Genomic DNA, 23,376 nt, shown 5'->3' on the forward strand with positions numbered 1-23,376 from the left:
TGGAAGCTTCTGGTAGTTTATACGTGAAATTCTTAAGTTCCCAAATTCAGGACACATAAGTCATTCCTACTGGATATGTAAGCCAAGCTAGGATTTTCCGTTCTACAGAATGTTGTAATTATTCTAAAACAAATATTTTTTAGTTAATAATCAATTTAACAGTCACAGTGTGAATGTAAACCTCTATATCAGTCTCCCATTTTCGAGTACTTGAAAAATAGCTCCAAAATGATAGCAGCTGATGTGATTTGGCTGTATCTCCCCACCCAAAATCTCATCTTAAATTAGAATTCCCATAATCTCCATAATCTCCACCTGTCAAGGGAAAGACCAGGTGGAGGTAATTGAATCATGGAGCTGGTTTGCCTGTGCTGTTCTCCTGGTATGAGTGAGTTCCCACGAGATCTGATGGTTTTATAAGCATTTGGTAGTTCCTCCTGCGCTTATTCTCCCTCCTGCTGCCTCATGAAGAAGGTACCTTGCTTTCCCTCGTGCCATTATCATAACTTTCCTGAGGCCTCCCCAGCCATGCGAAACTGTGAGTCAATTAGACCTCCTTCCTTTATCAATTACACAGTCTCAGGTATTTCTTTATAACAGTGAGAGAATGGACTAATACACCAGGCAGTATTTTAAATTGAATGGTCCCATGCTTATATTTACCATCTATGCTCAACTCCCCTCCCCCTACTTCCCTACCTTTTATATTGTTTTCCTTAATCTACTAACATTCTAGTCACCGAACATTGATATCTTACAACAAGGACTGCTGTTGTTTTTCATCTTATACCCCTTTCATGACACCAGATATCCCTGTGTCTCTGAATTACAGTTCTCCTTCTCATTTCCCACAATTTCTATCCTGGCCACAGATCTCATTTTCTCATTTCTCTTCACCTGTGATTATCATATGACTGATCTTCCTACCAATAGACTCTATTCTAATAGAATCAGCCTTGATCCAAGGGCAATACATGGTCTATAGATTGAATTTCCAATAATAATTATTATAAAAATACTTTGAATGCCCTTAGACGTTGAATACACTCTGAATTTAGCCAATGTGTGCCACAATCACCACCGTTCCATGTGATTTATTTTACTCACTTTTATTACCTGTCTGGCCAATATAGAGTTTATGAATTTTGTAAATCTGTTCAACATATTATGGAAAATGTAGCATACTGATGAAGAATTTAGGATTAGTCAGCAGAGCTTGGTTGATGTTACTGGCTACAATACATACTAGCTTTGTGACCTCTGGCAAATTCCAAAACTTTTTCAAGCTTCAGGTTCTTTATCTAGAAAGTATGAGTGCGGTGGTTTCTAGTTTATGAGATTGTTGGAGAATTTAGTAAGAAAATGCATATAAAAAGGTTAGCAAGATGCATAGCCATACTAGATGCTCTATAAGTATTAATTATAATTATAATTATTAAAAATCTCAAGCAGTTATGTCGTTTCTATATCAAAATCCTGTCTTATAAAATCAAAAGCTTAACCATGTTATTCCAGACCTTTCTTAATCTCAGCTCAAACTATCTTTATAATTTTTTTTTTACTTACTGTCTTCTTTCCTTTTTGTTTTTGAGAGAGTCTTGCTCTGTTGCCAGGTGTCAGGCTGGAGTGCAGTGGCGTGATCTTGGCTCACTGCAATCTCCGCCTCCTGGGTTCAAGCAATTCTCCTGCCTCAGCCTCCTGGGTAGCTGGGATTACAGGCACATGCCACCATGCCCAGCTAATTTTTGTATTTTTAAGTAGAGACGGGGTTTCACCATGTTGGCCAGGATGGTCTCGATCTCTTGACCTCGTGATCCGCCTGCCTCAGCCTCCCAAAGTGCTGGGATTATAGGCATGAGCTACCGCGCCCAGCCCCGTCTTCCTTCTTTTACCATGGCCTCACACTAAACCAAGATAAATTTTATGAGTCTTTTTGATCAAGATGATTCAGCTGACAAAGCCTCCTCCTCTCTCATGGTTTCATCTCAATAATACCTATTCTCTAAAACAGAGTTCAAATGCAATCTTAATTTAGTTGGTTTTCTGATGCCAATAACAGAAATCAATTCATATTCTTTTAGGCAAAAAGGAACATTTACTGAAATAAAAGAATGAAGCTGGCCTGAGAAAAGAACTGAAACCAAGTTCTAAATAATTGTTGAGATTTTCTATTTTCCAACACTGCTTCTCACTTTATATCTGCTTAATTCTTTTTTTTTTTTCTTCTATCTACTCCTTCTCTGCAACTTAATTCAATTGATAGATTATGTGGCCCACCACTCTGGGGTTTACATATCACAGTTTCCTTTGCACTTAGAGATGAATTCAACTCTCTCAAAGTCACGATTTCAAATCCCTGGTATCTCAATTCTACTTGGCCTAACTAGGGTTAGGTCAGTCAGGATGAAGGTGGTGAAATAGGTAAGATCATTCTGCATTACTTTGGCTAAAAATAGCCTACCCAATGTTGATAATGAGGAAGCTATACAAGTTGGGGGTAGGGGATATATGGAAAATCTCTGTACTTTCCTCCCAATTTTGCTGTGAACCTAAAGCTTGTCTAAAAGAGAAAGGGCAGGTAGCACATGAAAGACAGGTAGCTGGCTGTTGGGTCAAAGATACACACACTAAAATCGCCCACTGACATTACTGATTATTAACTATGTGCCAATAGTTGTTTTAAATGCTTTCAATACTCTATTTATCCACTAGATATTATTAGAAACTCCATTTTAGGAATAAAAGCACTGAATTACTGAAAGTTCAACTACAGGGTCACTAACAAACAGTAGAACCAGGAGTTCAACAGCACCCCTCTCTTCACTCAGCCTGCACTTGTGACTCTAATACATTTGCCCCTCATAATGAAATGTTCTCCAAGCTTTCAGCAGTCACAGATAAATTCCCCTATTATTTCTTCCTTTTCTTTTGGCATATGCCAGTCCTTACTTTGTATGATAGTTATTATTTGTGATGGGGCCTTATCTCATTCATGACTGTGTCTTCCACAGCATCTATCACAGTCTTATGGTTTTCTTTTCTTCATAAATTTTAGCCTTGTGAAATGTGGCCCACTGATAACCCTATTTTTGTCTGATAAGAGAACCTGGACTTTGCATGTAGCTAGTATGTAAAGGGAGAATTTTAGGATCCAAAATCACATCTTCCTGACTCTAAAATTACCATTAAGTTCTGTGACATCCTGTCAACTAATATTTACCTTTTCATATTGTAAGATTGTTTATCAGAGGTAAAAATTCAGGCCAATATTTCTGAATGATTAAACATACTGCTTAATTGGATATTATATTTGAATTACTTATGTTTTACTGAAATCATAATTTTAGAGTTCTAGTAAAGTCTAAAATGATTCAGCATAGAAAATGTTTTTAAGAATAATTTGAATTCTGGACATTTGCTTTTTAATATGCCTAGTCTAAAATATTTAGCTAAAATTCCACATTCTTAATTTGCTCTCCTAAAAACCAGTGGTTTCAGCATCTGAAGAAAAAAAAAAAAGGCACTTTAAGAGTATGTGGTTTAAACAAAAAGTTGTGCTTTGTTTTGATTAACAAAGCTTATTTTAAGCAACTAAAGCAGAATTGTAATCACACATCTAAAAAAGCAGGTTCTTCAGTGTCAAGCTAGACTCTTTAATGAGGTTTCTGAAGATAATCAACATAGAATTACTAGAAAGACAAGGTATGATGAAATTCGTGATTGAATTCATTTTCCATTCTGTGAATGATGTGTTGTGTTACTTTCAGTAAGTTCAATTCAGTGCTTTTCAAACTAGTGGTTTCCTTTTACATGTTTAACTGCACAGAAAACCCAACTTTATTTATCTGCTCATTCAACAGTTATTCACTCTGCTGAATAAATGTACAATTTTCTATTCCCACTTAACCTCTGGGCAGCCGTCAATACTGTTGGCATTTCCCTTTCTTTTAAGACAATTATTTATCTTACCTTTTATGATCCATCTGTCTCCCAATTTTTATTCCACTTGTCTGACTGCTATTATCTCTGTCTTATTTACTTGTTCATACTACTCTACCCTGCCATTCCCTGTTGAAATTTCTTAAGGCTGTCTTAAGCCCTTTCAATTTCTTTTTTAAAAAATACTTATTGAGGTAGAATATACTATACAATAAACTTCACTTATTTGATGTATACAACTTGATGAGTTTGATAGTATGCATATACTTGTGAAACAGTGGCCACAGTCAACCTAATAGACTTACACATCAGATCCAAAAGCTTCCTTGTATCCCTTTTGTTTTATAGTAAGAATTTAACATGATATCTACCCTCATAGTAAATGTTGAAGTGTGTAAAACACCATAGTGCTGACAGTCAACAGTGTAAAACCGTTGACTATCAACACGATACTGCAGAGCAGATCTCTAGAACATGTTTATTTTATGTAACTGAAACTTTAAACCAATTGAACAGCGACTCCCCCCTCCCCAGACACTGGTAACCTATATTCTGTTCTCTGCTTCTATGAGTTTGATGATTTTAGACATCTTATATAAGTAGAATCATTCAGTATCTGTCATTCTGTGATTGGCTTATTTTACTTAGCAAAGTGTCCATCAGGTTCATCCATGTTGTTCCAAATGGCATGATTTCCTTCTTTTTAAAGGTTGAATAATATTCCATTGTTTGTATATACCACATTTTCTTTATTCATCTGGTCCGTGTATGTTTGGGTTTTTCACTTAAGGTGGCTGTTGTGACTAGTTCTGCAATGAACTTGGGAGTATATGTATCTTTTCTGAGATTCTTATTTTAATCCCTTTGGATATATACTCAGAATTAGTTTTGCTGCATCATATGGCAGTCCTATTTCTAATGTTTAGGAACCTCCATACTCTTTTCCACAGTGGCTGCCTTGTTTTACATTCCCACCGGCAATGTACAAGGGTTCCAATTCTTTAACATCCTTTCCTATGCTTTTATCTTTTGTTACTTTGAGAGTAGACATCCTAATAGGTGTGAGGTAATACCTCATTGCAGTTTTGATTTTCATTTTGCCAATGATTAGTGATGATGAGAATCTTTTTATAATTTTAGCTTTTCCAAAGACAAAGACAAATTCAGAATTTCCTTTCCTGGAAACTTGGGACTCAGGATTTTAAGAGAACACATGTATACAGGGAGGAGAACATCCCACACCAAGGCCTGTCGGTGGGTGGGGGGCTAGGGGAGGGACATGATAAATCAGACTACATTAAAAATAACTTTCGTTTATTTCTGTATTAACTCCCTCCCCTAGCCCTCCACAGCAGGGGGTGGGGGCTAGAGGAGGGATAGCAGGGTTTGGAGGGATAGGGGAGGGATAGCATTAGGAGAAATACCTGATGTAGATGGCGGGGTAATGGATGCGGCAAACCACCATGGCACATGTATACCTATGTAACAAACCTGAACATTCTGCACATATACCTTAGAACTTAAAGTATAATAGTAATAATAATAATAAGTATGATACTGGCCGGGCCCAGTGGCTCACGCCTGTAATTCCAGCACTTTGGGAGGCCAAGACAAGCAGATAACCTGAGGTCAGGAATTCGAGATGAGCCTGACCAACATGGAGAAACCTTGTCTCTCCTAAAAATAAAAAAATTAGTCGGGTGTGGTGGCGCATGCCTGTAATCCCAGCTACTCAGAAGGCTGAGGCAGGAGAATCACTTAAACCCGGGAGGCAGAGGTTGCAGTGAGCCGAGATTGCGCTTTTGCACTCCAGCCTGGGCAACAAAAGTGAAACTCCATTTCAAAAAAAAAGAGTACAATACTGCCATCTATCCTATTGTGCAAATGTAAGGCTAGGATCATGACACCTCCCCTACTTGCCTCCTGCTATAGCACATCCCTCAGCAAATCTTATCAATCTACCAAATACCCTTATTTTGCCTTTTTTTTTTTTCACTTTCTTCCATCACTGCCATCTGATCATCTCAACAATCCTGATAAAAACATTCAACTGTTTCCTCTATTATTTTGCAAAGGAAATAAATCATCATCATCCTTACCACCATTTTAAGGCACTGCTTTGTCTACCTCTTTCATTTTTCAACCTATATCTTTCCTTAATTTTTAATAAGCACTTAAAGTATATTAAAGAGAAGTACACGAATCATAGGTGAATAGCCTGATGAATTTTTATGAAGTTAGTGTATTGTTTGTGCATGCTCCTGATTAAATAAATATAACATTTCATGTATTCAGAAATGTCCTGTCTGTCTCCCTTTGTCACTATCCCTTCCCCGCCCCACTACAAGCTGATGACTGTATTGATCTCTACCACCATCAATTAATTTTGCCTGCTTTTCAACTTTGTATAAAGGAGAACATCCAACATATAATTTTATATGTCGAGCTTCTTTTGCTAAAAATTCTATTGTCCTCACCTCATTGAGACATCAGTGATTATGTATGAGTAGGTTTATTTCTTTATTAACTCTCCTGTTCTGTTCATCTGCTTGTTTATTCTTGCACCAACATGCATTGTTCTATATGGCAATTGCCATTTATTCAGTAACTGTATTTATTGTATGAATACATCACATCTTTAAAATGCTCTTTACTGTTGATGAAAATTTGGGTTGTTTGCAGTTTTTAGCTGTTACAAATAATGCTGCTCTAAGCATTCTTATACATGTCTTTTGGTGACCATAACTATGCCATCTAGTAGGGTTTGTATCCAGATATAAAATATGCATATATTCTATTTTAGTAGATATTTCTGATGTTTTCCAAAATACTTATGCCAAATTATGCTCCCAATAACATTGTTTCAGAGTTTCAGTACACCCAACATTTGGTATTTTCTGTTCTTTTTGTTTTAACAGTGGCTCTGCAGTAATATCACATTGAGTTTTAATTTGTGTTTCCCTGGTGACTAATGGAGTTGAGTGTCTTTCATTTGTTTATTGGTCATTTGGATATTCTCTTTTTCTTTTTTTTATTGGTCATTTGGATATTCTCTTTTAGGTAGTAGCTGTCCGGGTGTTTTGCTCGTTTTATCTATGGTGATATTGGCAATTTCATATGAATTTAAGGGTTTTTAAATGTATTCTGGCTGTGAGTATTTTTGTTAAAATATGTTTTTAAAATATCCTTTCCCAAACCTTGTTCTTCTTCTTTGCTCCTTTAATGGTAATTTTCATTAACAAAAGTTATTTTTAATGTAGTCTGATTTATCATGTTTTTATGCTTGGCATTTTCTGCGTCCTATTTAATAATTTTTTGTCTAGCCAAAGTAAAGGAGATAATCTTTTGTTTTCTTCTAAAAGCTTTATTTTTGTGTAATTCAGGATTAGGTTAAACTACGCCTAGTACTTATTTTTTTTAATTAAAGGTATGTATTAAGGTTTAAGGAACTTTTTCTTTCATATGGATGTCCTATTGACCTAGTAGTCTTTATTAAAAGAACAGGCCTTTCCCTGAAGCACTGAAATATTTCTTTTTGTTATGAATAAAGTGATTACATATGTGTGAGTCTGTTCTAGACCCACCGTCTGTTCCATTGGTCTATCAGTCTATATTTCCTTCAATACCACCTTGTCTTAGTTACTATAACTTTAAAATCAATCTTAATTCCTGGGAGTATAGTTCCTACAGTTTTGTTTTCTTTATGATTGTCTTGGTATTTGCATTTTCATTGGCATTTTAAAATGAGCTTCCCAATCTCAAAAGAAAAGTTGCTGAATTTTTGTTTGGGATTTTATTGACGGCACAAAATGTTTTAAATAGAATTTGTATCCTACCATACAGAATTATCCAATGTATGAATAAAGTAATTCCTCCATTTATTTACATTTATTTCAATCATGGTTTTCAGTTTGGAGAATAGAGTAGAGAAAAGAGGGCTTTTGTTTTTCTCTCTCTCTTCTATTAGATGAATTTCTAGGTATTCATTTTTCTTGCTATATTTTTAATAATGTCATTTTGGGGTTGCTCTCCAGCCCCTTTCTTAATCCTAATTTCTCTCTCTGTTCCACATTCACTGATCTCTTTCATTCCCTCATTTATTTGATTTCATGAACCCCTGTTTTCTTACCATTCCTCTTCTTTCTATGCTGTATTCTTGCACTTCCCTCTCACACAGCGAATCACTACACATTCTTTATATCTAGGCTATCCTGAGGGATGCCTTCCTTGATCTACCTACTTAGATACCATCTCTCTATGTAATCTACCATAGTAGTAACCAATCATTTCTTGTACTATTTATCACAATCAAAAGTTTATGATTGTCTGTAATTCTTCGATTTATGCCTATGTGAGCTCCAAAAGGGTAGGATCATATCTGTTTCTTTTTACCTTACTGTCTTAAAGGCCTAGCAAAACACTTGGCTCATAGTAAGGTCAAGATAAAGACATTTTTGAGTGAAGAAACGAATGAATGAGCTTCAGTTTTGGTCCAAATGCTGTATGAGGTTCTGAGGATACAGAAATGAGCCAAACATAATACAATCCTCAGTCTCTTAACTATTTCAGAAACTTTCCTCACCACCTTTTTATAGGAATACAAAACATCATTGCAGTCTTGATTAATAATATCTACCTTTTCTGAATTTATGGTTTCTTTAATCTTCCAAACTTTTTAATATACTAAATAATAAATATTTATAGTAGGAATTTCACACTAAACTTTATTTAAATAAAGAGATATATATGTGTTCAATGAGAAAGCCAGAGAATTTCTGAGCTCTTGGATAATAATGGTAATTTAATAGAATTCAATAAATTTGTGTAGAAAAGTAACTTTATCACCATCTTTCTAGCTCTTCATCTACTGTGGTATTTTTTTCCCCAGAGGGTATGTGAAATAAAATCATCAAGACTTTACTTGAACATTTGAAATGACAGAAATTATCTGCTTAGGGCCATCAAAGCATATGATATTGATATTGAATTAATAAAGATTTACAGAAAGTAGCATCAGCAGCAGTGAAACTAACATAATGAAGCAAGTATGGGAAAAATCCTTCAGTGTTAGTTGTTTGGACTTTTGAGAATGGTAATTAATCATATCTCTTTCCCATCTGGATTCTGAACAAGAAACAGAAAGAGGCATTAGATAGGGATCAAAGTATCAACTTTATTGCCATTGGAGTTAGATTAGAGAGTATTGTTTTATTTGCAAAGAACAATGAAGCTTATTACTACGTCCCCCAAAATCTAGGATCACCTGAAGGGAAAGAATGACTATCAGGGATTTTGATTACTAAAGTCTGAGAGACACTGAATGCAGGAACAGAATGAAGACACATATGTATATGGTTTTTAAATAATTGATTCCAATCAAACAAGTAATGGATGCTAGATCCTCACTGTCTCATCAGTCAGATAAATTAGTTCTCTTTCCAAAAGGAGAAGTGAAAGACAAGACAGAGAGTCCCAGATGCCATGTTAACACTCTTCCCATTGGAGAGTGAAGTTTACCTCTCCTCATGGAAACCCAAGTATTAGCAAATAATGTTCTACTTTGTGTGTGTGTATAAATATACATAATATTATATAATATATAAAATAATAAAATGTATAATAGATTATATATAATCAATATTTTATATGATATGTATTATATATATAACCTATGGTATAACTATTAACATACATTAAGAATTATAGAAACCAGTAATACTGCAGGATGGTAGAAAATATTTGCAAATATTCAATAATCAACAACAACAACAAAACAAAAACACAAAAACCTGATTTTAAAAATGGGAAAGATCTTAAATAGACATTTATCCAAAGAGGATATATACATTACCAATAAGTACACACAAAATGCTCAAAACCGCTAGTCATTAGGAAAATGCAAATCAAAACCACAATAAGATACTGTGTCACATCTATTAAAATGGCCATTTTCAAAAAAGAAAATAAATATTTTTGAGGATCTTGAGTAATTTGAAACCTTCTACCTTGGTAGTAAGAATTCAAAATGGTTTATCCACTGTTACAAAAATATGGTGTTCCACAATGATTTAACTAATTTACACTCCCACCAACAGTGTAAAAGCAATGGGGAAAGGATTCCCTGTTTAATAAATGGTGTTCAGAAAACTGGCTAAACATGTGCAGAAAGCTAAAACTGGACCCATTCTTTACACCTTATACAAAAATTAACTCCAGATGCATTAAAGATTTAAACATAAGACCTAACACCATAAAAACCCTAGAAGAAAACATAGGCAATAGCATTCAGGACATAGGCATAGGCAAGGACTTTATTACTAAAACACTAAAAGCAATGGCAACAAAAGCCAAAATAGACAAATGAGATCTAACTAAAGAGCTTCTGCACAGCAAAAGAAACAATCATTTGAATGAACCAGCAACCAACAGAATGGGAAAAAAATTTGCAAGCTACTCATCTCTCAAAGGGCTAATATCCAGAATCTACAAAGAGCTAAAACAAACTTAAAGGAAAAAAACAACCCCATCAAAAAGTGGGCAAAGAATATGAACAGGCACTTTTCAAAACAAGACATTTATGCAGCCAAAAAGCATATGAGAAAATGTTCATCATCACTGGTCATTAGAGAAATCCAATTCAAAACCACATTGAGATACCATCTCACACCAGTTAGAATGGTGATCATTAAAAAATCTGGAAACAACAGATGCTGGAGAGGATGTGGAGAAATAGAAATGCTTTTACACTATTGGTGGGAGTGTAAATTAGTACAACCATTATGGAATACAGTGTGGCAATTCCTCAAGGATCTAGAAATAGAAATACCATTTGACCTACAATCCCATTACTGGGTATATACTCAAAGGATTATAAATCGTTCTATTATAAAGACACATGCACATGTATGTTTGTTATGGCACTGTTTACAATAGCAAAGACTTGGAACCAACCCAAATGGCCATCAATGATAGACTGGATAAAGAAAATGTGGCACATATACTCCATAGAATACTATGCAGCCATAAAAAAGGATGAGTTCATGTCCTTTGCAGAGGCATGGATGAATCTGGAAACCATTATTCTCAGCAAACTGACATAAGAACAGAAAACCAAACACCACATGTTCTCACTCTTAAGTGGATGCTGAACAATGAGAACACATGGACACAGGGAGGGGAACATCACACATTGGGGTCTGTTGAGGGGTGGGGTCTAGGGGAGAGATAGCAGGGCGTGGGGAGGTTGGAAAGGGATAACATTAGGAGAAATACCTAGGTGATAACGTTAGGGATAATATTAGGAGAAATGTAGGTGACAGGGGGATGGAGGCAGCAAAGCACCATGGCATGTGTATACCTATGTAACAATCCTGCAAGATCTACACATATAACCCAGCACTTAAAGTATAATAATAATAATAATAATATAATAATAATAAAGTTCCTATTTCTTTACATCCTCTCCAGCATCTGTTGTCTCCTGATTTTTTTAATGATCACCATTCTAACTGGCATGAGATGGTATCTCAATGTGGTTTTGATTTGCATTTCTCTAGTGACCAGTGATGATGAGCTTTTTTAAATGTTTGTTGGCTACATAAATGTCTTCTTTTGAGAAGTATCTATTCATATCCTTCACCCATTTTTATGGGGTTGTTTTTTTTTTTTCTTCTAAATTTCTTTAAGTTCTTTGTAGATTCTGCATATTAGCCATTTGTCAGATGGGTAGATTGCAAAAAGGATTTAGAAATAGAAATATCATTTGACCCAGCAATTCTATTACTGAGTATATACCAAAGGATTATAAATCATTCTATTATAAAGACACATGCACACATATGTTTATTGTGGCACCGTTCACAATAGCAAAGACTTGGAACAACCCAAATGCCTGTCAGTGATAGACTGGATAAAGAAAGTATGGCACATATATGCCATGGAATACTATGCACCTATAAAAAAGGATAAGTTCATTTCCTTTGCAGGGACATGGATGAATCTGGAAACCATCATTCTAGCAAACTGAAATAAGAACAGAAAACCAAACACTACATGTTCTCACTCATAAGTGGGTGTTGAACAATGCGAACACATGGACACAGGGAGGGGAACATCACACACCAGGATCTGTCGGGTGGAGGGCTAGGGGAGGGTTAGCAGGGGGTGGGGGGATAGGGGATAGATAGCATTAGGAGAAATAACTAATGTAGATAACAGACAAACCACCATGGCACGTGTATACCTAAGTAACCTGCACATTCTGCACAAATAAAAAAATTTTAAAAACAATATGGTGATTTCTCATAAAATTAAATGTAGCATTATCATATAATCCAACAATTCCACTTTTGAGTATACAACAAAAAAAATTGAAAGCAGGCTTTTGAAGAGATAATTGTGTTCATAGCATTCACAATAGTCAAAAGGTGGATTAACCTAAATGTTCCATTGATAAACAATTGTGAAATGTATATACATACACTGGGATATTATTCAACCTTTAAAAGAAAAGATATTGTGACACATGCCATAATATGATGAAACTCAAAGACTTTATGCTAAGTGAAATAAGCCAGTAACAAAAGGAAAACATTGCATTATTCCTCTTATTTGAAGTACCTAGAGTAGTCAAATGTATAGAGACAGAATATAAAATGGTGGTAGCCAGGGGCTCAGTAGGTGAAAAGGGAGTTCATTTTTAATGAGTTCAGAGTTTCAGTTAGGGGACATGAAAAAGATCAAATGTAATTCAGTTGAAATTAAATTTAAATATTAGTTTTTCAGTTATCTTAGTCACATTTCAATTGTTCAGTATATGGCTAGTGGCTGCCGACAATGCAGAAAGTGGTAAAGCCATCAGATCTCATGAGACTCCTTCACTACCAAGAGAACAGTATGCGGGAAGCTGCCAGCATGATTCAAATTGTCTCCCACTGGGTCCCTCCCACAACAATTGGGAATTATGGGAATATAATTCAAGATGAGATTTGGGTGGGGACACAGCCAAACCATGTCAACCACCATCCATCTGTGGAACTTTTTCATCTCCTGGCCAGGCTCAATGGCTCATGCCTGTAATCCCAGCACTTTGGGAGACCGAGGCAGCTGCATCACCTCAGGTCAGAAGTTTGAGACCAGCCTAGCCAACATGGCTAAACCAGAGAGAGGCTCTTGCTTTTTGGTCTCACTCAAGATTCAGTGTTAATATGTCCGGTTTTTTTTTTTTTGAAACAGAGTCTCATTGTGTTGCCCAGGCTGGAGTGCAGTGATGCGCTCTTGGCTCACTGCAACCTCTGCCTCCCAAGTTTGAGCAATTTTCCCGCCTCAGCCTCCCGAGTAGATAGGACTACAGGCACGCACCACAAGGCCCAGCTAATTTTTGTAATTTTAGTGGAGACAGGGTTTCACCATGTTGGCCAGGCTAGTCTTGAACTCCTGACCTTGTGATCCACCCACCTCAGCCTCCCAAAGTGTTGGGATTACAGGTGTAAACCACTGCACCTGGCCCAGTATATCTTTTCAGAAGAGGTTTTCCTTGTCTGTTCCAACCTAAACTTCCTGAAATTGTTTACCATAATGGAAAAAATGTCTCATTCATGTGTTTACTTGTTTTATTTTTCTTCTACTATACTATACATTTTCTGAGGTTAATGACCATATATGCCCTTTCATTGTCTCTGTGAATGTTTCATTGTCACATAATAGAAATTCAATTCAAAATGTATTTGAATGAATGGACAAATAAATGAATATAATGAGTAAGTGAGTGAATGAGCATAAATAGCAACTATCCATAGCACTATAATATTCAAAAAAAGAGCTGATTGCTATAAATCCAGCCTCCAAGATGACTCTTTCTTAATACTCACTATTCCTTAAGAATTATTTAATGACTTATTATCTTCACTATTACATTACAATGCTTCATGTCTCACAGACCCATCTTTTGAAATTAAATTATATCTGAAGTGCAAGCTATGCAGATATTTTGTCAATTTTTCCTTTTTAAGTTGCTTTTATCAGAGCTAGCATGATTAGTTTTGGACATTGATTTGCCCATTAGCTCCATAGTGAACCAGTTTCATTATTCTCCAAATGGGGTAAAAATAATTTCTCCTACATTCACAAATGGTCGCTTTTGTTGCTTCGTTAATGCTTGTTGTTTCATTCCTGCATATGCATTTGTGCCTTTGTTTAAGCAATGGATTTAGCTTGAGTATTTTTCTTTTAAAAAGGAAACGATATTAATAGAAATGAATATTATGAAAATACTAATAACCTGTATACCTAGGTTGAACATATACCATCGATATACACTGAATGTACAAGAAAATCAGGCAGTCATAAAAGAAAGTATCTACTGCCACTCTAAAATACAGGCATGCCTCATTTGATTGCACTTGGCTTTATTGCACATCAAAGATACTGTGTTTTTAATGAATTGGAGGTTTGTGGTAATCTTATGTCTAATAGGTCTATCAATGCCACTTTCCAACAATATGTGCTCACTTTACATCTTTGTGTCACATTTCAGTAATTCTCAATTATTTCAAAATTTTTCATTATATCTGTTATGCTGCTCTTAGATTAGTGATCTTAGATAATACTATTATAATTCCAGGGTACCACAATTCCATATAAGATAGCCAATTTAACCAATAAATGTTGTGTGTGTTCTAATTGCTCCACCAAACAGCTGTTCCCAAGTCTTTCTCCTCTTCCTCAGGACTTTCTATTTCCTGAAATATAATATTTAAATTAGGCTAATTAGTAACCCTACAATAATCACTAAGTATTCAAGTGAAAAGAAGAGTCACACATCTCTCACTTTAAATCCAGAGCTGGAAATGATTAAACAGTGAAGAAAGCATATCAAAAACTGAGATAGGCCAAAAGTTAAGGCCTCCTGTATCAAACAGTTGACCAGGTTTTGAACACAGAGAAAAAGTTCTTGAAGGGAATGAAAAGTGCTACTCCAATGAGTAAGTGGATGATAACATGTGCTCTTGGGTAACTAGATGCATTGTCAGTGAGTAGTGATATTTCAGATGGGCTTTTGGTTCCATTTGCAGAACATGGGAAGAGTAGATTTAGCATTATTTTTAAGACCTCTAGGATTTATAGAATGGTAAATGAGCATTAAAGTTTCATTATTCTCCAAATATGGTAAAAATAATTTCTCCTACATTTCACAAATGGTCGCTTTTGTTGCTTTGTTAGTGCTTGTTGTCTCATTCTTGTGTATGCATGTGTGCCTTTGTCTAAGCAATGGATTTGCTAAACCAGTGCATCAGTCTCTAACAAGACAGCCAGTCTGTCCTTTGAAGCTTTGAAGCCAGATCTTGACTTCTCCTCTCTATCTATGAAAGTCCTAGACGGCATCTCCTTTCAATGGAATGCTGTTTTTTCCACATGGAGATTCTGTTGTTTAGTGTAGTCACCTTCATCCATGACCTTAGCTAGATCTTCAGGATGACTTGCTGCAGCTTCTCTATCAGCAGCTGCTGCTTCACTTTGCCCTTTTATGTCATCAAAGTAATCTATAAGGATTGGAATCCACATCTCCCAAACTCCTGTTAATGTTGATATTTTTACCTCTTCCCATGAATCACAGATGTTCTTAATGGCATCTAGCATGGTGAATCCTTTCCAGAAAGTATTGAATTGACTTTGCACAGATCCACCAAAAGCAAAATATGGAGACAGCATTAGTCATCTAAATAGAAGATCAAGTCAGCCACAACATTCCCTTAAGACAAAGCCTAAACCAGAGCAAGGTCCTAATTCGCTTCAACTATATATGGCTAAGAGATGTAAGGATGAAGTTGCAGAATAAAAGTTTAAAGCTAACAGAGGTCGGTTTGTGAAGCTGAAGGAAAGAAGCCACCTAAGAAGAAATCACTGTGTCTTTGGTGAAGTTTATTTAAACTTATACTTTCATTGTAATGAAACATTACATTTCAATATCTAGAGGTCATATGTTAACAAAAACATTATCTAATGTTTAATCTCCTATCAGTCTGATTTCATAGCCAGGGATTTCTACTTCATAAGGCTTTTCTTATAGATAGAACAAATGTGTAAAGATGGATGGATTCTCATAGTCCCATCAGTGGAGTCTAATTGGATCGTCTAAAAAGGGGGTATTATTCTCGAAGCATCCAGTTATAGAGAAGGCTGGAGAGAAATTTACCAACCTCTGCCTTTCCAGATGTGTAATTATCCTTGTGAAATTTCCACTGTCCTCTTATTTAGCCTTTGTTTCTCCAAACATTACAAATTTAACAGCATTTTCCTTTATTATTTGACAGTCTGTTTTCCTGGATCAATGCCTTCCGGAGTAATATTGCCAAACAGAACACTGGAAAAGTCATCGATTTAACCTCTCTTTTTGTTTCACTGTCTTTGACATTGAAATATATCTAGGTAAAATGGGATTTATAATATGTTGTTCTGTATTTCACGTATACATTAGTATATTGTATTTTCTGCCAGTAAATTATGTGTCCATGACTCTCAAGGTTGTGACTCTGAGAGAGGCAACTTGAAATGTCCAGAGGTAATATATCATTTCATTAAATTTGAGACGTTAATCTTGCTCGTCAGAGAAAGTCAAGCCAGAACCAATGTGAATAGGAAGTGACTGTTGTATAACTATGCTCCATACTGGTCAGTGATATGCAGTAATTAACTGTCCTTATTCAGGCCTATGTAAGGGGCAATCCCCTGCTCTGTACAATGCTCTGTGCAGTGTAAACTTCCAACAAATAATGCAGAGTACCTAACTGACACTTTTGACATATCCCCTTCTGAGTTAGAAACAAGATTCATTTTCATATAAAGCTAAGGAATAATTAAAATGTGGCTAAAGGATCCTATGCCAACTCTAACCATATTTTTACATTAGGAATTTATTTTTAGGCTCATTTTAGAGGTAATGTTATGCAGAAGAAAAATCGAGTTGGATTCTCAGAGATGCTTGTGTCCTTATCTGAATACTTCTGTTTCGCTTCTTGCCTGGTGCCTTGTTGATTTCATGAAAAATTATGCATAAGGAAGTAAAAAGGAAATATTCCCTAGCCATGTACCTAGTTTGCTTTAAACTCTTTCTATGCTGTCATCTCCTTCTTTAGAATTTATTAAGAGAGACAGAGAGTGGACATAAACCAATCAAATGCGTAGTGTATTTAAAACTATCTAACAGTGCCAAGCAGAGGCACTCATCATCCTGCTTAAAATTCTGTATTTAACTAATTTAGCAGTCATGTTCTTCTATAGGAGACTTGGTAGTGGAGTTGGAAAATAATGCACTTGGAAGCCAGCTGGAATAAAATGCCTTCCTAAACTTTGTTGAATGATTTTGAATAAGTCCTTAGTCTTTAAAATTAGTAAAAACTAAGAATTTTTAAATTTATTAACTGAATGTATTATTTCTACCTTATAAGATCACATATGATTATATAAATATATGAAACATTTTTCATAGCAATGGAAATTAGCATCAGTTAATATTATCAATTAATGTCATCATGCAAGTAATGCCACTATAGTATTAGAAATAATTTATTTTCTCAAATAGTATTTTTAAAAAAACTTTCCCCCATATCCTATGCTTAGCAAAAGATTTCTTCTCATGTAACTGTGAATATAATCTCAAACCTCTTTTTAGTTGTCATGCATTCTGAATGAATAGGGTCTGAGTTACAAGACTTTTTTCATATGCACTATCATAAAAGGAATTTTAATCGATTGCATGAACAGAGCTATATAAATTTAGTAGTATACATAATCATGGAAGTCCATTCTTTATATATCATAGATATTAAAGGCCCTTTCTTGGCTGTAGTACTTCATGAGGCCTAACTGGTTCACCTCAAACATGGCTAAAATATTTAAGAAGGATAAACAGCTGATGTTTAATAATTGTTGGAAACTTAGGTGTATTTGAAATGTTGTTGCACAAAATTGGAGTTATTTTACTTTGTGTTTTAACCTGTTAAGTATTAGAGTCCAGTATAGATATCAACAAAACTGAACAATATTAGAACTCTACTCTTAGAAGTGTAGAGGACAAGCCTACTTCATGAAGTCAAATAGTATTCAAGAGATCAATCACATCAACTTGCTCCATGGAATAAAAATGTGTATCATGAGTACATTAATATTATATAATATTATTAATTTCAAAATCTGAGCTAAAAACTTCAGGTTAGATAATATAATTATCATTCACATATAAAAAAGGAAGTCTTTCTTTCCTAACTGTGCATTTAAAATATTTTGATCATTTTCCTAAAGTTTCTACCAATTCTATTAGTAAACTAAAAATCTCTGAAGGTTTCCTTTTGGAAAATGTATATCAGGACAACTGTTCTTTCATAATAAAAATATGCTTATTATTGCTATGTTTTATTTTATTCCTGATATAGGAGAAAAGGTAAAGAAAGACATGGTTGATTTTTACATGTTAATTAAATTTTACAAGACAGTTTTGTTCACTGTGGAACTTAGACTCTAAACCAAAGTAGCACATACAGATGAAAGTAGTTTTGTTTTTAGAATATGAAATAAAATATCTGAATCTAGAGTAAATTCAAAGATCTTACTGACTCCATAAAAATTGAATCATTTTCATTTCATGGTTGACAGGTACTCAGCAGGCTGTTTATGGAAAGTAGGGTGTGGATGTTTTAGTGTAGTATCAAGTGTTTTGAGTGTTCACCGGGACCAGATGAGGTAGGGAGGATTATAAAACTCTAGTCTCGTATCAATAATTAAATTTGTTTGATAATTTTTGAAATTGTGACTTTTTTCTCTGTGTTCTAAGAGATTTCTTTGCCAATAATTAACTTCTTGAACTTTTAGATGATTCTATTGTTTTTGTTATTGAATTTCATGTTTTAGTTGTCTACATTTTGAGAGAAGAGATAGACAGAAGAAAGTGGGGAGAAGAGAGAGAGGGAGAGAGAGGGAACCATCCAACAACAATAAGGGAGGTTGATGGCAATTATGGGAAGAAGACAATAGATGGAAGAAAAATCCTGATACAATAATTAAAATAAGGGATAAAATAAGAAGTGAATTAATTTTATTACCTGCTAATAATTCTGATAATGATAGCAATAACCATATAGCCAGTCACTGGCTATACGCCAGTTACTCTATTAAGTACTTTGTATGGCTTTTTTCAAGTAATCTTCATAAAAATACCATAAAATGATATGTTTATATGCATTTTGCAAATAAGAAAAAAATGATGCTTCAACACAGCAAATAACTTGCTCAAGGCCATAGAACTAGTAATTGGTAGAGCTGGGAATTGAGCCCAGATTGATTTGGCTCCAAACTACATCACTTTACCACTAGGGTGTACTGCACTGGGCTAAGCCCTTTCCTTGCATCATCTCACTGACTTATTGCAACACTTTGGATATGTACTATTAACCTCTTAATTTTGTTATTAAATGAAAGTATTGAAGTTCAGAGAGGTTCATGAACTTAGGCAATTTTACCCAACCCAGCGAGGGTTTGAACCCAGGTCTTTGTCACTCTACTCTAAGGATCACATTGTTTTGCTGCAATAGGTAAATTGGTAAGAATGTTTTAGGGCCTGAGTTTCAAGAAAAGAAAAGTTTTACTATTTGCCTTATTAGCAATTCCAAGAGGAATTTCATAGTAGAAATGAAGACTCTTCTGAGAGAATTGAGAGTTTAAGGCGACACTGTTGGCTCTTTGTCTTGCCTGCCTTGTAAAATATACTTTACCTCATTTGATTGGTTTCTATCACCCTTTCCTGTGGTTGTTTTGAATCCAGAATCACTTTTATCTGAATAAGAAAAAGAAAATGGAAGCCAAAAACCTGATTAGCAAAGAAATGAAAGTACTTCTGTGAGGGCCTGTTTGTCCTGAACCCAGCAACGCTAAGATATAGGAGATAGAAGAAACTCACTTCTCTCCTGGAAGGTTGTAAAGTATCCTTCAGGAGGAATAAATTCTCCTCTGTGCACCCCTTCTAATCCACTCTCCACCATGCATCTGAGAGATCTTTTCAAAATGCAACACTAGTCTTTGTCCTTTATGGTCCTTTATTTTGAAAGCTTTCAGTGGCTTCCCATTGCTCTAAGAGAAAGACAAAGCAAGGCTCCCATCCACCTCTCCAGCTTGCAGTCCTATATGCTTATCAGCTACAGCCTCACTGTGCTTTGTCAATGTGTGGTTTGCTAGGGCTTGTATTTGTGTGATATCTTTTTTTTTTTTTTTTTTTTTGAGACGGAGTCTTGAGCTGTCTTACAAGGTGGAGTGCAATGGTGCAATCTTGGCTTACTGCAACCTCAGCCTCCAAGGTTCAAGTGATTCTCCTGCCTCAGTCTCCCAAGTAACTGGGATTACAGGCACCTGCCACCATGCCCAGCTAATTTTTTGTATTTTTTAGTAGAGACAGGGTTTCGCCATGTTAGCCAGGCTGGTCTCAAACTCCTGACCTCAGGTGATCCACCTGCCTCTGCTTCCCAAAGTGCTGGGATTACAGGCTTGAGCCGCTGCACCCAGCTGTGATTTCTTCTTGCTGGGATGCTTATTTCATCCCCTAGTCTCATTTGGCTTATTCTCATCTATCCTTCAGGTCAGATCTAGTTTTACTTCCCAAGAATCCTTCTCTGACCTCCTTAACTAGTATAAACAGTACTTCTTCCTTGGAACAATTATTAGGGAGGATTTTTAAAAATTAAATATTTTTCTGCCACTCTAGACTACAGGCTTCCCTAGTACACAGGAGTGTGCTTAGTCTTGTATGCTTAGCACAGTGTGTGACACAGAGCGGCTACTGTAGTGTGGTAGCTGATTTTCAAAGTCAACTTCCAATGATATCTGTTTCATGATTTCATCCTTGACTTTGATAAGGTGGCTTGATTTATCAATGGAACTTGGTAAACGTGGCATTTTGCCAGGGCTAGGATTGATCTTTAAGGTGGCCAGTGGCTTTCACTTTTGTGCTTTTTGGAAACCCTGAGATACTATGTAAGACATCCAGATACTCTACGAGAGACTCTGAGAAGAATCAATGATAAACGTGGAGAGGAGATGCTCTGGTGTTACATGAGGGAGTGAGGCCCAGCTCTTCCAATGTCTCGGTCATGCCTGTGGTTGACTTTGGTCTCACTCACCATCTGATTATATCTACATAAGATATTCCAAGTAATACCAGAAAAATAACTCCCCAGCTGTGCCCAAGCAACCCACGCAACTGAGATATAACACAGTCGCTACTGTTTTAAGTGGGGAAGTGTAGTTGCTTGCCACACACCAGTAGACAACTGAAAAATAAGATGCATTGTAAAAACTGTAGAATTTACAGATTAGTGTAGTTTCCTCATGATTGAATTCTTGCTATTCACGATGTAGGGCAAGGTATCAAGGTCAGACCTATAAGGATTTTTTTTTTCTGGACCCATCAGTCTCATCCTGCACTAATACATGCTAAAAAGGAATAAAAACAAAGTATCAGTCTCTAACTTCTGTATATGTGGTATATCTGAAAACACATGCAACTTAAGTCTTCTTTCACTAGCCTGTATATACTACAAGAGTCACTTGTATGTGTAATATCCAATTTTGCTATGTTAATACCAAAATTACTAATGAAAAGGTCTCAGTCCCCTTCAAAATATAGTCCCCTTTCCTGATATTTCTAGGGTCTCCAGAAGTGTCCAGAAGTATGTCTTCTGGATTACTCTTCTCCAATCTTACTTCTTTGTTGTACTTATAATTTACTAAGGATGTCATTTCCTGCTGGTGCTTCACTTTCTGGTCTTTGGGGAGAATGCTGCCTTATTCAAGATTCCTTCTTCCTGTTTACTCAGTTATGAAAAACATGAGATACCAAGCAAACACTGTGCTGCTTTCAGTACTCACTACATTGAATTCATAATGTGTTCTGTTCAGAAATGTGGAAAATGTCTCTCATTTTATAGTACAAACTGGAAGCATTTACTTGGCACTGGTTCATAGCAATTTTACTTCCTAGATTAGTGTTCAATTCTGCTTCCTGTGAATAATCTTTTGCATCTCGTGGCCTCAATCTTTGAGCTCTTGCTCTCTCTTTCTGGGCCATCCTTCTTTTTCCATAAAATGTACCCTATATTTGTAGATAAGTAGTCTTCACAGCTCAGTTGCTGAACACAGTCATTTAGGTGTCATAGGCCTCTTTTCATTTTGTACTGTTTCTGTCACTTTGAGGATGAACTGATATAATTTCTTTAAAACATCTGTGGGCTTTCTGTGTATCAAATTATAATTCTTGTAGACAAAATATACTGTAATTGTGTCCCATTTGAGGTTGCTGTGGTCAGATGCCCTTAAATTTCTTAGAACCTTTATTATTTAGGAGATACTGCCTAAAAGGCACACTGTACAACAAGACTTAATAAAGGATTTTTCTCCTCAACCTGGGTTTTATTTTTGCTGTCTGAAACCATTTCTTACTTTGAGAACATTTCCCCGGGAGTGTCTGGGTCTTAGAAACAGTTTTTTTATTGTTGGTTTGTTTTTGTTTTTGTTTTTTTCCAAAATCCAGCAAGCCTCAGTTTAATTTTTTTCTGAAATTTTTGCCCAATATCTAAACCATTCTTTATTTCCCTCTTGCTATTCAAGGATCATCCCGAGTTCAGGGGCTGTATTATTCTATTTCCCCACCTCTATAGACTCTACAGAATACCCCTTTTCAAAGTCCTGTAATGGTTTTCCCTTGTATATTAACTCAGGAAACTAGGTGGGTGACCAAGGTCACCAGATTTCAAGCACTCACATTGTGAGTTGCTGTTTAAGCTTATTTGAGACCTCTAATCACATATAATAACTGCAAGCATGATTCTGCTGTGGGTGGATAAAGGAACCTGTACTTTTCTTCTGTTCTTATGGTATTTAGCTAATGGCAAGATACTATCCTCACTAAATCTCAATTTGTTTATCTTTGAAATTATATCACGAAGTTATAGGATCATTATTGTACTTAGATGTTATATGCAGATTTGCTGTCACAAAGGAAATATTGAGTAAAATAGTAATTATTATAAGCATTTTATTTATGGTGTATACACATATGTTTGTTTAGAAATCAACTAGACCCATTTGCTGGCTTTGCGAACATGGACCAGTTACTTTAGCCACGCCAACCACATTACTTATGTTTAAGAAAGGAATAGCAATGCTTCTCATAGGGATATTAGGCCAGTAGTTCAAAGCTATTTGAAACTTTAAGAAATATGTATATATATATATATATATATATATATATATATATATATTTTTTTTTTCTGGCATAGCACTATGTAATCTCTCTCTATATATATTTGTATGGCTTATATATATGTATGTATCTCTATATATCTTTTTATATATATATATATATCATGAGAGATCTCTCATATCTCATGATATATA

At 35.5% G+C, this 23,376-nt stretch overlaps 1 protein-coding gene across 18 annotated transcripts in view; it reads left to right on the top strand.

The window, feature by feature from the left end:
- Positions 1 to 23,376, top strand: part of LRRC4C (leucine rich repeat containing 4C) — a 1,360,095-nt gene that overhangs the window by 936,303 nt on the left and 400,416 nt on the right. The window lies entirely within an intron of this gene.

The sequence above is a fragment of the Aotus nancymaae genome, unplaced genomic scaffold (genome assembly GCF_030222135.1).
Source record: "Aotus nancymaae isolate 86718 unplaced genomic scaffold, 86718_ANA_hifiasm-v0.15.2.pri h1tg000059l, whole genome shotgun sequence".
In the NCBI taxonomy this organism is placed as follows: domain Eukaryota; kingdom Metazoa; phylum Chordata; class Mammalia; order Primates; family Aotidae; genus Aotus; species Aotus nancymaae.